This window comes from Paroedura picta, chromosome 17, assembly GCF_049243985.1.
Source record: "Paroedura picta isolate Pp20150507F chromosome 17, Ppicta_v3.0, whole genome shotgun sequence".
In the NCBI taxonomy this organism is placed as follows: domain Eukaryota; kingdom Metazoa; phylum Chordata; class Lepidosauria; order Squamata; family Gekkonidae; genus Paroedura; species Paroedura picta.
The window spans coordinates 605,692-621,479 of record NC_135385.1 but is presented as its reverse complement, the minus strand read 5'-3'; positions in this window follow the sequence as shown (position 1 = coordinate 621,479).

Here is a 15,788-nt window from a genome sequence, read left to right as displayed (position 1 = left end):
GACTTCAGTGAAAAGTGGAGTATAAAAAACGACTCTTAGCTTTGTGGGTGAGGGAGTATTATGAAGGACCCCCCTCCTGCTCAGGTGTGCCCTGCCTGCTCCTGGCTGCATTTGCCTTGGCTGCTGTGTCAGGAGCCTTGCTTTGGAGAGAGGGTGGTCACTCTCCCTCCAGGCTATGCCCCTAAGTGGCCAAAACCTTGGTTAGGGGACAGATTTGCTGATGGGACATAGGCCTGCCTACACCTGGCCACGGGGGTTTGCAGAACCAGCCACCAACCAGCTTTCCCCTTTTCTTTGTTCTTTTTTTTTAAGTTTGGGGAGACCCAGGTTCAAATCCCCACGTAGCCGTATTGTGATGTGGGCAGTCACCTCTCCCCCGCAGACTGGCACACCTGAGCCAAGTCTAGGGTTGTGCGATTCAGCCGCCAAAGCAGCCAGCACCGGGGGGGGGGGGCGAGGCGCAGGATCCGGCATGCAGGTTGACACACACACACACACAGGCGCACTGCAAGCGGGTTGGGGAAGCCTAGCTCCAAGTCCTGCTTGAGAGCAAGAAGTGGGTTTTAGTGGCTCTCCCATGATGCTTGGCGGGGATCTTCTCTCTGGGGCCAGGGTCTGTGCTGGAGTGTCAGCACACCTGGGCCTTGATCGAATGTGCTGCCTGCGACGGCCCTTCCTTTCCCGGGAGGACGCCTGAGGGCAAGATACTACAGGGCAAGGACAGGCACGTCTGCCCCTTCTCTGCCCTGCCTGCCCAGCCCCTTCCTGTCCCCCGGCTGGGCTCTCTTTGAAACAGGGCCTCGGTCTGGAGACGGTCCATGCCCAAAAGGAAGGTGTGATTTCATTCGTGAGTGAGCGAGATCTGTCGGGAAGTGATTTCTGCTCAACATGGAAGCCTGGAAAAGGCCGGTTGGGGTCCTTTCCAGAGTCAGCAGCTGGACAGCCCCCGACTTCTGTTCTGCCGACACCAGAGCAAACCCCCCCCCCCCCACGAGGGACGGATTCTCCACCAGAGGAAAGATCCAGAGCGCATCTGAATTCTGGCTCAGAACGGGGCTTTCCCTTGGGAGCCCAGGGCCAACCCGCCACTTGATGCCAGAGCTCTGGCCAAGCAGACAGCAACGGAGGGAGGACTGGGAAGATGGTCCTCGATTCCCTTTCTAACATTGGGAAGACTGTGGGGGGGGGGGAGAGGAGGATAGAAAGGGGGCAAAAAGGGGGGGGAATGTCAGTGATAAGGAAAGCCCTGCTGGATCAGGCCACGCCTGTGTCTCCTACAGTGTCCTTCCCCCAGCAGTGGCTCTCCAGCCTGGAGGCTTCTGGGAGTCTGAGGCCACAGTCCTCCTTCTCACTTTGTCCCAGCCATCTTGAACACAAGACTGGTATTCATCCAGCCCTTCCCAAAGTACATGAGAGGGACCCCGCTGGATTGGACCCCGAAGGCCCATCTAGCTCAGCTACCTGGTTCGAAAAGAGACCAGCCGGTTCACAGTCTCAGTAGTTCAGCAGTGGAATAGGCTGCCTAAGGAGGTGGTGAGCTCCCCCTCACTGGTAGTCTTCAAGCAAAGGTTGGAGACACACTTTTCTTGGATGCTTTAGGATGCTTAGGGCTGATGCTGCGTTGAGCAGGGGGTTGGACTAGATGGCCTCTATGGCCCCTTCCAACGCTATGATTCTGGGATTCTAAGAGCAGGCAGGCAGGGCAGGGAAAGGGCAACCATGTAGGACCTTCCTCTGTCACAGCTTGCCCTCAGGGGAAGGAAGGAAGGAAGGAAGGAAGGGAAGGAAGGAAGGAAGGAAGGAAGGAAGGAAGGAAGGAAGGAAGGAAGGAAGGAAGGAAGGAAGGAAGGAAGGAAGGAAGGAAGGAAGGGCTGTCAGAGGCATCACAATGGTCCAAAGCCCAGGTGCCCAACCGCTGGGCTGGGAAGGATCTGAAGAGTTGGGGGCTGGAGACCATGGGGGGAAGGGTTTCCAAGGGAAGGGACCTCCGGATTCCCCCTGACTCTACCGCTGTTTTCCCCAGGGGAACTGTCCTCTGCCCTCCAGGGCCCAGTCGTCCTTCCCGGAGATCTCTCAGAGTGTCCCTTGCCTGGTTTAGGTCCCCCAGCTCCTCCCAGAACTCCCAGGTAGACTGCTTCTGAACATGGAAGTGCCATTCCTGTTGTGACGCAGGGCCTTTGTTTGAATGGCTCACATCTCAGAGATGACGCCCAGGGGGAGGAAGAGAGAAAACATTAACCAATCCCCATTTCCCCCTGCTGGTTTTAGAGGACTTCAAAGAGGACAGCTGGAGCACAGTAAAATTTCCATGCGTTGTATGTTGGGCCGATCCCCAGAGGCACAGTGAGGTGAACGGGCCAGAGGGATGGAGGGAAGACTGCAAGGAACAGGCCCTCCGGGGCTTGCTGAGAACTGAGAACTGAGCCAAAACAGAGGTGGCCGAGGACAATGTGGAAGACCACCCAGGAACACGGCGTTCCTTTTCCGAGGAAGTGGAGGTCCTCGGAACAAATGTCACAGGGAATCCTTGCGGAAGAGCAGGGGCAGATCATCCCAAGCGCAGGACGGCCGAAAGAGCAAACTGGCTGCCAGGAGGAGCCCCCATAGACCTCTGCCCCATGCGCTGTCAGAGTGCGCAATCCTGTAGTCTCCTCTCCTCTGGCTGGCAGCAGCTTGCTGGGGTCTGGGTCCGAGGGTCTTTTGGGGGAGGTCACCTGAACGGAAGCTTCTGTGCCCCACCAGTGAATGAGGGGACCTCCCCGAAATCCATTGTGCTTTTTAGAGTCATGTGCCTGGCCTGACTCTTAGCTTTAGCTGAGCATCATGTCAATTGGCTGTAGCTGTCCCCTTTTTCCTTTCTTTCCTTGAGGCGGAGATTGAGCTGGGGGTTTTTGGCATGCAAGTCACACCCGACTGGCCACCAAAGACCCACTGCAGTCAGGCCAGTTCCTGCCATTGGTTCTCCTGGGTCACTGAAAGAGAAACGTTTCTCCCAAGAACAGAGATCCTTGAAAGCAGAGAGGCCGGGGACGGAATCGGGGACCTTCTGCATAGCCTCCTGGTGCTGAACCCAGCCCAGCCCTCAGACACCCCTCCTGTCAGTGGCCACAAGGAGGCCGAGAGGGTCAGGAATCCACCCCCCAGCTTCATTTCCTCCCTTTAGCCCTCCAGAAGCTCGGCCGTCCACCAAGTCCTCCAACCCCCAGGCCACGTGATGGCCAAGTCTCCCAGGGATCCCCCTGCACTGGAAAGAGACACAAGATCCAAAGGGATCCGAAACCCGCAGCAACCGCTTCCCCTCGCTCCCCGAAGATCCTGCTGCTCCAAGGAGCGTATTCATTAGCCCTCGAGGGAATCCCGCCCCTTTCCCAGCTGGCTGTGCAAATGCTGATTGGCTGGCCTGAGGAAACCTCAGTTCTCCAGAGCGTTGATTGGCTGGCCTGGACAGGGACCTCCTGGCCCCCTCCCACCTCCTGGCCCCTCCCACCTCCCCCCCTTTCCTGCAGAGAAGTCCCCGTCCCAGAATGCCTTGCTCCGGAGCCAGCCCTCCCCAGCCCCACCCCGGGTGGCCTGAGCCGCACCACCAGCAGCCCAGGGGTGCAGGGGGGGGGGACTGAGGGTACGGCTGCAGCGGGGCCTCCAACGCCTACGGGCCATCTTTGTAAATAGGTGTAAATAAGGTAAAGGTATCCCCTGGACAAGCACCGGGTCATGTCTGACCCTTGGGGTGACTGACACCCACCAGCGTTTTCATGGCAGACTCAATACGGGGTGGTTGGCCAGTGCCTTCCCCAGTCATGACCGTTTACCCCCCAGCAAGCAAGCTGGGTCCTCATTTTACCGACCTCGGAAGGAGGGAAGGCTGAGTCCACCTTGAGCCGGCTGCTGGGATCGAACCCCCAGGAAGTGGAAGGGGAGGAGTTGTCCGGTCTGTAGGGGCATGGGGTAGAATGTGTGTGTTGTGCGGGAGGTTGTGGTGGCAAATGAGGGCATGGGTGTGGAGATATGGGTGTCAAGATCCTGTGATGTGGACTGTTCGTTGAGTGTGGGAGAGGACCGACCTTTGGGGATGGTGGCCTAGTGGTGACAGATGAGCTTTCCAGAGTAAGGTGACCCGATTTCAAGACTGAGAAAGAGGGACAGCAATGACCAGGGGTTGCCAACCTCCAGGCTATGCCTGGAGGTCGGGGAAAACCTAAGGCCTGCACAGCTTGGAGACTCCAGGGGTTGCCAACCTCCAGCCAGGGCAAAGAGGCAAAGAATACAAACAGGGTTTTTTCCTTCTAAAATGCCTTTTGGCTGGGCTGTGGGGAGGGGGACATATGGTCACATTATTCCAGAGCCATATCTTCAGCTATGTGAAGGGAAAATCAGACTGGAGACTCTTCTTAGGGGGAGATTACATGGTAGCCAATTCCTCCCTGTTCTGCCTTCAACATAATTTCCCTTCTTGTGTGAATTAGGCCACAGACACTGAAATATCCCCCTGCCCTAATCCCCATGGGCTAGTCACAGTACATAGGTCTCTGCCCTGCTCCTTCTGTCTCCATTTTTTTAAAGAAGAAGAGTTTGTTCTTATATGCCATTTTTTAAAATTTGATTTCTATACCGCCCTTGCATATGGCTCAGGGCGGTTTACATACAACATCATAGGGGATACATGGAACGAGTCAACAGACAACATAGTCAATATACAACAATAACAACCCAACAGAGGTTCTAAACAACAACTTCAGCGATCCCAACAAGAACAACACAACAAGCTAAACTCCCTAGAGAGGTCAGGCTGCTTCAGGCTGTGGAGGGGATGTCAGAGGTGGGGGGGGGGGTCCGGTGGTCGGTCTCAGGCAAATGTCTGGTGGAGGAGCTCCCTTTTGCAGGCCCTGCGGGGCTGTGGGAGTTCAGGCAGGGCCCCGGTCTCTTCAGGGAGCTCGTTCCACCAGGTGGGGGCCAGGATGGAACAAGCTCTGGCCCTCGTTGAGGACCGACGTGCTTGTTTGGGGCCAAGGATCACCAGCCAGTTGGCAATGGCGGAGCGTAATGCTCTTTTGGGGGTGTAGGCGGAGAGACGGTCTCTCAGGTACACTGGGCCCAGACTGCATATGGCCTTGAAGGTAAGAACCAAAACCTTAAGCCTGATCCAGAATTCAATTGGAAGCCAGTTGAGTTGTTGAAGTTTTCTCTACCCACAGGAGTCTCAAAGTGGCTTACAGTCACCTTCCCTTTCCTCTCCCCACAACAGACACCCTGTGAGGGAGGGAGGTGAGCCGGAGAGAGCCCTGATATCACTGCTTGGTCAGAACAGCTTTATCAGCGCCGTGGCAAGCCCAAGGTCACCCAGCTGGCTGCATGTGGGGGAGTGCAGAATCGAACCCGGCTTGCCAGATTAGAAGTCCGCACTCCTAACCACTAAAGCAAACTGGCTCTCCTAGGCACTGTCAGAGGACCCACTTGGAGGGATGTGGAGATCCACGACCTCACGGCCATCTTCTGGGAGAAGAGGATCCAAGGCGCCTTTAAATCCTCCCACCGAAACAGGGAGGTATTTGAAGAGGTGGCCATGCGGAGGCGAGCCCTTGTCCTCCACAGCAATGACCTGGAGTGGCATCCAAGACCAAAGCTCTGTGTGCCAAATGCAATCGGTGTGTTTCCCAGAACAAGCCGTCTGGTGCTGCTCAAGTCACCTGCCCTTATTCTGAGGTGCAGCGTGCAAGGTATGGGGAAGGAGACGGCGACCAGAGGCCAAAACAGGTTGGAAGAAGCCTTGAGGTGGTGAGGCAGAAGGCCCTGTCACAAGCCCTGCAGTCACGGCTGCAGGATCCAGAGGAGGGACCCTCGTCTGACCATGCAAGTGTGGATGAGGAGGTCCTATATACAATTTATCATATGACCGGGACAAAAATTCCTAAGGTGAATCCTATTTTGCATTACCTTGAAGGCAAACAATAGGAAGGTGTCCTTTGAACTGGACGCAGGTTGCAATGCACCGAAAACACCACCCCTTGTGGAGCTGCCAGTACATTGTTCCACACATCAGAGATGTGCTCCCCCTCACCGAAGGGATTATGCGGCATAAAGTTGTCCATGTTCTGTGCACTCATCGAGGGTCCCTGTATTTTGGCTTGGGAGTTCGGTGGAAACTCAAGAGGGGAGAATGTTGTCATGTCTACAGGTAGCCTCTAGGGGGCCACATGGCTGCTTTGCAGGTCTCAGAGTTTTGGCCCCGCCAGGCCCCGGTAAGCGAAGTTTGGAGCAGAGCTAGACCTGATGAAAGGCCGACTGCAAAAGGCTCAGCCAGAGAGCTCAATAAAAGCTTTTGTGAGGCTGCAGCAGAGCTGAGGTGTCCCATGTTCACAACACTACGGGGCGGGGGGGAGAAGAAGACCCAAGTTCAAATGGATCCGAGTTGAGCCAGTTTGGCGTAGTGGTTAGGAGTGTGGACTTCTAATCTGGCATGCCGGGTTCGATTCTGCGCTCCCCCACATGCAGCCAGCTGGGTGACCTTGGGCTCAACACAGCACTGATAAAACTGTTCTGACTGAGCAGTGATATCCGGGCTCTCTCAGCCTCACCCACCCCACAGGGTGTCTGTTGTGGGGAGAGGAATGGGAAGGCGACTATAAGCCACTTTGAGCCTCCTTCGGGTAGGGAAAAGTGGCCTATAAGAACCAACTCTTCTTCTTCTTCAGTAATCTCAGGGCTCTCTCAGCCTCCCCTCCCTCACAGGGTGTCTGTTGTGGGGAGAGGAAGGGAAGGCGACTGGAAGCCGCTTTAAGACTCCTTTGGGTAGAGAAAAGCGGCATCTAAGAACCAACTCTTCTTCTTCTTCAGTAATCTCAGGGCTCTCTCAGCCTCCCCTCCCTCACAGGGTGTCTGTTGTGGGGAGAGGAAGGGAAGGCGACTGGAAGCCACTTTGAGCCTCCTTTGGGTAGAGAAAAGCGGCATCTAAGAACCAACTCTTCTTCTTCTTCTTCAGTAATCTCAGGGCTCTCTCAGCCTCCATCCCTCACAGGGTGTCTGTGGTGGGGAGAGGAAGGGAAGGCGACTGTAAGCCGCTTTGAGCCTCCTTCAGGTAGAGAGAAGCAGCATTTAAGAACTCTTCTTCTTCTTCTTCTTCTTCTTCTTCTTCTTCTTCTTCTTCTTCTTCTTCTTCAGTAATCTCAGGGCTCTCTCAGCCTCCCCTCCCTCACAGGGTGTCTGTTGTGGGGAGAGGAAGGGAAGGCGACTGTAAGCCACTTTGAGCCTCCTTCGGGTAGAAAAAAGCGGCATATAAGAACCAACTTTTCTTCTTCTTCAGTGATATCAGGGCTCTTTCACCCTCGCCCACCCCACAGGGTGTCTGTTGTGGGGAGAGGAAAGGGAAGGCGACTGTAAGCCGCTTTGAGACTCCTTCGGGTAGAGAAAAGCGGCATATAAGAACCAACTCTTCTTCTTCTTCTTTCCCATGCAGGCCGAGCTCCATGTGACATCCTCTCCCGGCGTCTGCAGATCCTGCCTGACTGATATTTGTGTTGTGCCTTCTGGAGAAGGAGAGCCCTCTGGCCCAGAGGCCCAAGTCTCCCCGCTGGAATCAAGGGCGGTGGGGGGAGACAGGGACAGGGACTCCTGTGGCCCCACACAGATCGGTGGGTGGTTCTGTGCTGGTGTTTGAAGGGGGGATGTTTGCTGTGTGTTTCCTCATTTGTCCAGAAGGACCTGACAACCCAGGAACAAGGTTTGCCATCTGCAATGCTGAGTTTGGTAGATCCTTTTTCACCATCCTGTTTTGGTGCTGAAAAACCACTTTTTTGTCCCCACAGAAGACATCCCTGGCTCCGTTCCAGACCAGCCACAGGCTCCAAGGAGGTTGATACCCCAGGGAGAAGCCAGCAGGGGAGCTACACAGAGAACCTCCTGCCTCTTCATCGGGGCTACGTTGCTGTTCTCCTGTGATCTCCGTAGAGGGAAATTCCTTGGCAGAGAGTTTGCAAAGGTTTTTTGGGGGTAGGGGGGATGTTTTTGCAACACAGCAATTTGACTTTGTCTGCTGTTTTTTGACTTCACAGAAGAGCAGTCTGCGGAGGAGGAGGAGGAGGTTCCAGCACAGCAGAGGGCGCTGAGGAACAGGTCCAGAGAGGGGCCCTGTCAGCGGAGGAGAGACTGGCACATGAGCGCAGGAGACAGAGGCGTCTCTCCTTGCTGACCAACGTTGGCCAAAGGCTCCTGGAGCGGGCAGAGGAGGACAAGAGGCAGTCACTCGCCTTCAGGTTGGCCACGTTACGCTGGGACCGTGAACACGCCCAGATGGAAATGGAGACCACCAGGGAGGAGGGAAGGTCTCCATGTCCTGTATGAGGGAAAGTAATGAACTACTCAGGGGACTCTGGACACAATCAGTAGGCTTGGAGACCTGGTGGAGAGAGCAGTCGTGATCCTGGTGGCACGAGAGTCCCGGGGAAGTGCCAGTCCTCCCTATTTTCCCATCCTGCAGAGCCCACCACCACCAAAGCCCACCCCCCTCATTCCTTCCACCAGTCAGGCAACAGGGACCAGGCAGAGACCGGTCCAAGGAAAGAGGAAGGTGAGGCTGCTCCCAGGCATTTGAGCCCCTCAAACACACCAGCTAAAACAGGCACATCCTACAGCTGTTTCGGCTTCTCTGCAAAAGTCTTGCCAGCGCCGTGAAACACTTTATTGTTGGAGGTCTATATTAAATGATGGTGCTTTCATTTATTAATAAGGACAGTGCAATTATTAATTTATTGGTAATCTATTATTTATTGGGTTTATAGATGTAAACTAGTCAATAAGCCCGCTGAACTCGAAATACAGCGGGCGCTAGCGGGGCTCGGGACCAATTGCGAAGCCCTCCGATTGTCAGTTCAGGGGAAAGGGCCTATCGGCACCCTTCCTCATCCCGGACAGAGCCCGCCCTCGGGGCCCTTACTGCTTTATTTAAGCCGCTCCACTGGGAGCGGTTAAAGATAATGAAGCATGGCCTTGTTGCCGAGCACCATCACCTGATGATGATCCTGCTAGTTTGCTCACAAGCTGGGCCAGATTGAGCATCATAGAATCATAGAGTTGGAAGATCAGCCTAAAGCATCCATCCATGAAAAATACCTGCCCAGCTGCTACTGGAAGACCGCCTCCTTAGGCAGCCCATTCCGTGGCTGAGCTAATCTTACTGTGAATTTCCCTGTTTTAGCCAATATTGTTCTCCACATAGTTTAAGGCCATTACTGTGGGTAAACTTTGCTGCCAACAGGAGCCTTTCCCTGCCCTTCCCTAAGTGACCACCTTTCAGATCCTTCAAGAGAGCCATCCTGTCCCCTCTCAGCTTCCTCTTCTCCAGGCTGAACATTCCCAAGTCCCTCAGCCTTGCCTCAGAAGACTTGGTCCCAAGGCCCCGGATCATCCTCAACGCTCTCCTCTGAACCCTCTCTATTTTGTCCATGGACTTTGTGTTTTCTCCTCTTGGTCTAGCTCTCCCCTTTGGCTGAAGTCTAAGGTTGATTTCTGAGGGATGGCTGTGTCCACCTGACCCCAGAGCATGGGTGGAAGACCAAAGAAGCCCACCTTGCTGAAGCTACTCTGGCTTCTTTGGTGCCTTGGCCTGGGAGAGGCCAGTCCCTCTCAGCTGAAGCTATCTTGCAGGATTGTTCTGAGGATACAAGGTGGAAAGGAAGGCAAAATGCATGCTATTGAATATGGCACCAGATGGTATTAAAATGTAGGGAGAGTTAAGTATATGGCAACAGCTGCTAGAATCGTGTGCAACAAGGTGGAAAAAAGAATCACAGAAGCATAGAGTTGGAAGGGGCCATAGAGGCCATCTAGTCCAACCCCCTGCTCAACGCAGGATCAGCCCAAAGCATCCTAAAGCATCCAAGAAAAGTGTGTCTCCAACCTTTGCTTGAAGACTGCCAGTGAGGGGGAGCTCACCACCTCCTTAGGCAGCCTATTCCACTGCTGAACTACTCTGACTGTGAACATATTTTTCCTGATATCTAGCCTATATTTGTAGTTTAAACCCATTACAATCAGGAATCTTCACCTGCTCTTATGGACTGGCCAAACAAATTGATAGGATATGGAACAGAGGCAAAACTCCTATATCTGTGGTACAGCAAATCACTATCAGGCTTCAGAAGGAAATTGAGTCCAATAGTAAATTGTATCGATTAGAAAAACGGAGGTACAAAGAAATAGAAAAAGAGTTGATTTTTATACCCCACTTTTCACTACCTGCAGGAGTCTCAAAGTGGCTTACAGCTGCCTTCCCTCCCTCTACCCACAGCAGGCACCCTGTGAGGGAGGTGGGGCTGAGAGAGCTCTGACTGAACTGTTATGGGACAACCGCTGTGGCAAGCCGAAGGTCACCCTGTCGGCTGCATGTGGAGGAGCGGGGAATCAAACTCAGCTCTCCGGATTAGAAGCCAACACTTTTAACCACTACATGAAACTGGTGGGGGGAAAATGTAAACTTTAGAAAAAGTGCAGCACGTGGAGTGTGACAGGATGATGTAAACGAACAAGATACGTATTTTAAAATGTCGATTTTTTTACAACAGTCGTTCTGTAATAGGATTCAAGAATCTTTCTGACGAAAGAAAAATGATTCTTTTAAAGAGAAAGGAAGAAAGCGAGAGCTGCAGGTCCCTCCCTGATCTCCTTTCCTTGCAGGAAGGCTGGAATAGAAATGTCTCTGCTCCCTCGATGGTCTCGGGGCTTCCCACACAGAGATAACCAAACCCACTTACAGAGCTGCTGTCAGAATTACAGCAAACGGATGGCTACAGAGTGTTGTGGCAGAAATGCTGCTGTTTTCACGGTTTATCTGCCAAGCGGCTTCTTAATGCCATCCTCCTCTCCAGCTGACAGATGTCATTTAAAAGGAGTGAGAGAAATCAACATGGAGCGTGTGCACTGATCTTGCAAAGAGCTTTTTTAAAAACCCCAAAAAACACACAGTTTGATTCTTTTTCAGATCAAAATGCAGGCTCAATTTCTTTCTTTCTTTCTTTCTTTCTTTCTTTCTTTCTTTCTTTCTTTCTTTCTTTCTTTCTTTCTTTCTTTCTTTCTTTCTTTCTTTCTTTCTTTCTTTCTTTCTTTCTTTCTTCCTTCCTTCCTTCCTTCCTTCCTTCCTTCCTTCCTTCCTTCCTTTCTTTCTTTCTTTCTTTCTTTCTTTCTTTCTTTCTTTCTTTCTTTCTTTCTTTCTTTCTTTCTTTCTTTCTTTAGAAACTCTCCCCAGGAACGAACCACTTTAAATTCCCGGGGGACAAGGGACACCCTAGTGCACACCTGTAAGTGTACTGCGGATTCGGGAATCTGTTTAAATGCCAGCTGGGCCGAGAAAGGAAAACCATGCGCCACCCGTAGCACGATGAGCACAGAAATGAAGACATTTCTGGGCCAATGCATGCTGTTCCAGAGGCAGGAGTCAATCAATATGAAAATCAGCTTGCATAGGGAGGTTGTGCTGATTTAGGGTTGAAGGGAAAACACGCTGCCCGTGATCAGGGATATCCTTTCCTCTATTATCTATCGTTCATGGTGGAATCCAGCCCTTGAAAACAGGTCCTGGCGTTGAGCAGAGATGCCCTCCATGCCGACTGGCTTCAGTTTAGCGGCTCCAGCATTTTTCCCTCCCCTTCATTGTGCTCACGAGGGCGACAGGGAAGTTTGACAAAAATGATTGAAAGTTAGAGTTCTGGAGGCAGCTTTGCCCAAACTGTTGGATTCCACGTGGCAGTTCTTCTTTTTCTTCACTGATATCGGGCGGATCTTCAGGCTCCCTCCCTAAAGGTTGGGTTTTGTGGAAGCAGAATGACATCCCCCCCGTCATGGTTTTCCTAATTGGACCCTTTGAGGATTAGATCTGGATCAGAACCCCCCCCCCCCCGTGGGTTTTGAAAGGGTGGGATGAGTCTGGCCAGAGGCTGGGGCTCTGGAAGGGATGGGGAGAGCTCAAAAAGCCCACCAAGGCAAGATAATTTTTCATGTCCCATTAAGGGGAGTGTTTTATGAAACCCTGGAGTTTCTTGATGGCCCTCGAAGGGTTCCCCAAATGGGTGGGTGTTAATTCATGTTTAATATATTTTAAAAATCTGTTACTCTTTGGTTGATATGACTACATAGGGTCATGTTGTCCCAGCCACCCCTCCCAAAATGGCCAGTGATGGCCTGGAGAGGATGGGAGGGAGACGGGCCCCAGGGGTGTGTGTGCACATTTATGCTTCCCAATCATATTCTGCACAATCCTGCCAACAATCGTGCCACAATCGTGGTAAGAAGATTGAGAAAGGCTGATTTAAGCAAAGACATAGGGGGCTTCCTACAACAACCGGGGTGCCCATGAGCCCTGTTCCCTTGGCACTGCTGTAAGGAGGCTCCCTGGAGAGCGAAAGAGAATATTCATACAAGAAATCCCTCGTTAATGGCTCATCGGTGAATCAATGCATTGGAAGGGGTTCCTCCCCCAACGTATCGGTTTGTTTAATGAAGATATTTCTCCCCTCCTGTCTAATAGATGAGGGAAGGGACAGTGCTAATGATAACTGCTCCCAGCCTGTGGAAGGAGGGCCTGTTGCTTGGGAGACTCTTCCCATGTGCTCAGCTATACTGTTCCACACACACACTTCTAAAAAAGCAAAAGAATGCAGTCTCTGGAAGGCTCTTTCGGGACACTCCCCATGGGAGCCATGGGGCTTGTGGTTCAGCTCAGTGAAGATGGCAGCTCTGGTCTACATCCGATTCAATCTTAGTGCAGTTGGAGAGCTGTCAGGCAAGGGAACTATGGATACAAACCAGTGGCTTCATTTCCAAAGCATGCCCATATTTCATCTTTTCTTCCCTTTGTCATCTGCTTCATCTTTCTTCCACTCTTGGCATCAGAAGTGCCTATCACAGAATCACAGAGTCGGAAAGGGCCATACCGACCTTCTAGTCCAACCCCCTGCCCAATGAAGGATCAGCCTAAAGCATCGAGGACAAGTATCTGCTCAGCCACTGCTTAATGACCGCCAGTGAGGGGGAGCTCACCGCCTCCTCAGGCAGCCTGTTCCACTGCTCAACTACTCTGACTGTGAGCATCTTTCCCCGATATCGAGCCTATATCGGTCTTTATGATCGTTTAAGCCCATTACTACGGGTCCTCTCCTCTGCTGCTAACTGGGACTGGGGGAGCTCTCCACCTCCTTAGGCAGCCCATATGACCTCCCCAGAATGAAATCTGATTACAAAAAAACTAAACACTTTGTGACGTGTTTCCAAGCTGTCTCCGGCTCTTCTCCGCAATCAGCAATGAAGCTCAATGAAATGTTCTCTAGTAAAAGGAAATGGGTCTTCTAGTCAACTAATTAGGAGTTTAGCACCACCAGCAAGGGGAACTTTCTTCTCACAGCCAGTTCCTCCTGAGGAATTGTGTGCGATACACCAGCCCAGAAGTGGCCAACTTATATATCCTCCTAGTGCTCCTCTGCTTCCAAGACAGAGCCAGAATAAGCTGGATCCCGCAATTGTGCAGAGCTCTTAGGGCACAGGTGAGGTTACAGGACCTATATTGGCTGTCCCTCTGCAGAGGCAGTGAGGAGACTTTCCCTAGCCTTCCATGATGTGCAACACCTTTCCAGATTGGAAGAGCAGCCTCCTACTTTCAAGGAATCCTAGAGTTGGAAGGGTCCATAGAGGCCATCTAGTCCAACCCATGCAGGATCAGCCCAAAGCATCCACGAGAAGTATCTGTTCAGGTATTGCTTGAAGACCATCAGTAAGGGGCAGCTCACCACTTCCTTAGCGGCCAATCTGCTGCGCTATGACTGGAAATCCCCCTCCCCACCAATATCTACTACGTCCGATCCTCTGCTGCCAACAGAAACTGCTCCTTGCCCTCCTCTATGTGAGAACCTTTCAAGTACTTGGAGAGCCATCCTGTCCTTCCTTCTTCTCCAGGCTTGGTCCCCAGATCATCCTCATGGCTCTCCTCTTGAACCCTCTCCATTTTATCCGTGACCTTTTTAAGTGAAGTCTCTCAAACTGCACACAGGACTCCAGGTACGGTCTGAGCTATACGTTCTATAGCAGACCAACACTGCTAATTTGAATCTATCGTTATATAGCAGGACTATGACATCTTGTGATTCTGATGTGAGGCCTCTGTCGGTACATCCCAAGACTGCATTAGCCTTCTTTAGCGCCATGTCACACTTTCTGCTCCAGGGTAAATCTCCATATCAGCCTCTAGACCAGGGGTAGTCAAACTGCGGCCCTCCAGATGTCCATGGACTACAATTCCCAGGAGCCCCTGCCAGCATTTGCTGGCAGGGGTTCCTGGGAATTGTAGTCCATGGACATCTGGAGGGCCGCAGTTTGACTGCCCCTGCTCTAGACAGAGAGGTGGACAGTGGCTCAGTGGCAGAGAACCTGCAGTGCAGGCAGAGGGAACAACTGCAGGCCTGGAGAGGCCCTGCCGGCAACAGCTGGGAATTTTAGTGCAGCTTTCACACAGTGTGGTCAGCAACTCAAGGCTGTGCAGGGGCTGGCATGAATTTTGGCAAGATTTGCCTCCCCATTCGCCACTCCTAATTGTGTTTCTCATCAGGGAGCAACCAGAGGCAAGCCCGTGAGGAGGTAGAAGAAGAAGAAGAAGAAGAAGAAGAAGAAGAAGAGTTGGTTCTTCTATGCCGCTTTTCTCTACCCGAAGGAGTCTCAAAGGGGCTTCCAGTCGCCTTCCCTTCCTCTCCCCACCACAGACACCCTGTGGGGTGGGTAAGGCTGAGAGAGCGCTGATATCACTGCTCGGTCAGAACAGCTTTATCAGTGCTGTGGTGAGCCCAATTTCACCCAGCTAGCTGCATGTGGGGGAGTGGAGAATCGAACCCAGCATGCCAGATTAGAAGTCCGCACTCCTAACCACGACACCAAACTGGCTCTCACTTGTGCCCACCCTTGCAGCCTCTTCCCCATCCCCGTTTCTGGCCTGGAACCTGTTTTTCTTTTTTTTTTAAGTGTGCCGTGGATGTTGCTGCGCATACACAAACCTGCGTCCTTGTGAACGTGTGAAAAAAGAATCCATGTTCTGTCCAGCCAGGCAGCCTTTAGCTAGAGAACTGAGATGTAGGAGATATTCTCCCCTGTTGCTCTAAAAGAGAGGATGCTGGGAATTGTAGTAAGGTAGCTCTTTTCTTTGTTCCAAATGTGAGGGGAAGATAAGCCCAAATTCCTGGCTAACAGCCAAGGTGGGAAAACGCCCCTCCCTTTTCACCGGACTGAACTTTAAAGAATTACTTTTCCTTTAGGAGAACTCCTGCAACTTTGAGATTCCTAATAAAGTTATCTATAAGGAGCTTAGTTTGTGTTGGACACTCTCTGTCAAATGCCATCCAGCTCAGGCTGTGGGACAGGACAATACACGTACATTCAAGTTGCCTTCAAAGAGCACATTTATATGTTTGGGTGTTGCACCGGAACCAGCCTGTTTCTGCCTTGCAGGGCCAGTTTTCTCTGTCCACGCCCATGACAAATTCACAAATTTCCTGACCAATCTGGTTCTCTGTTGTCCTTATCCCACTACTGCCACCAAATGTGCCGAAAGCAGCCTGCTTCTGACTTGCAGACCCAGTCCCATCCTTGCCCACCCCCCTGATCCGGCTGGTTGTCAACTTCAGGCACGTGGCAAAGCGAACTCTCTGGATAACCACTGCCACCACCTGGCTAAAGTACAGGTTCACGGCCGGAGAGTCAGGACCCTCGCTGCTGTCAGGATCTCCGACTTGTAAATAAGAATTCCACTTGTTTAAGGCAGAATC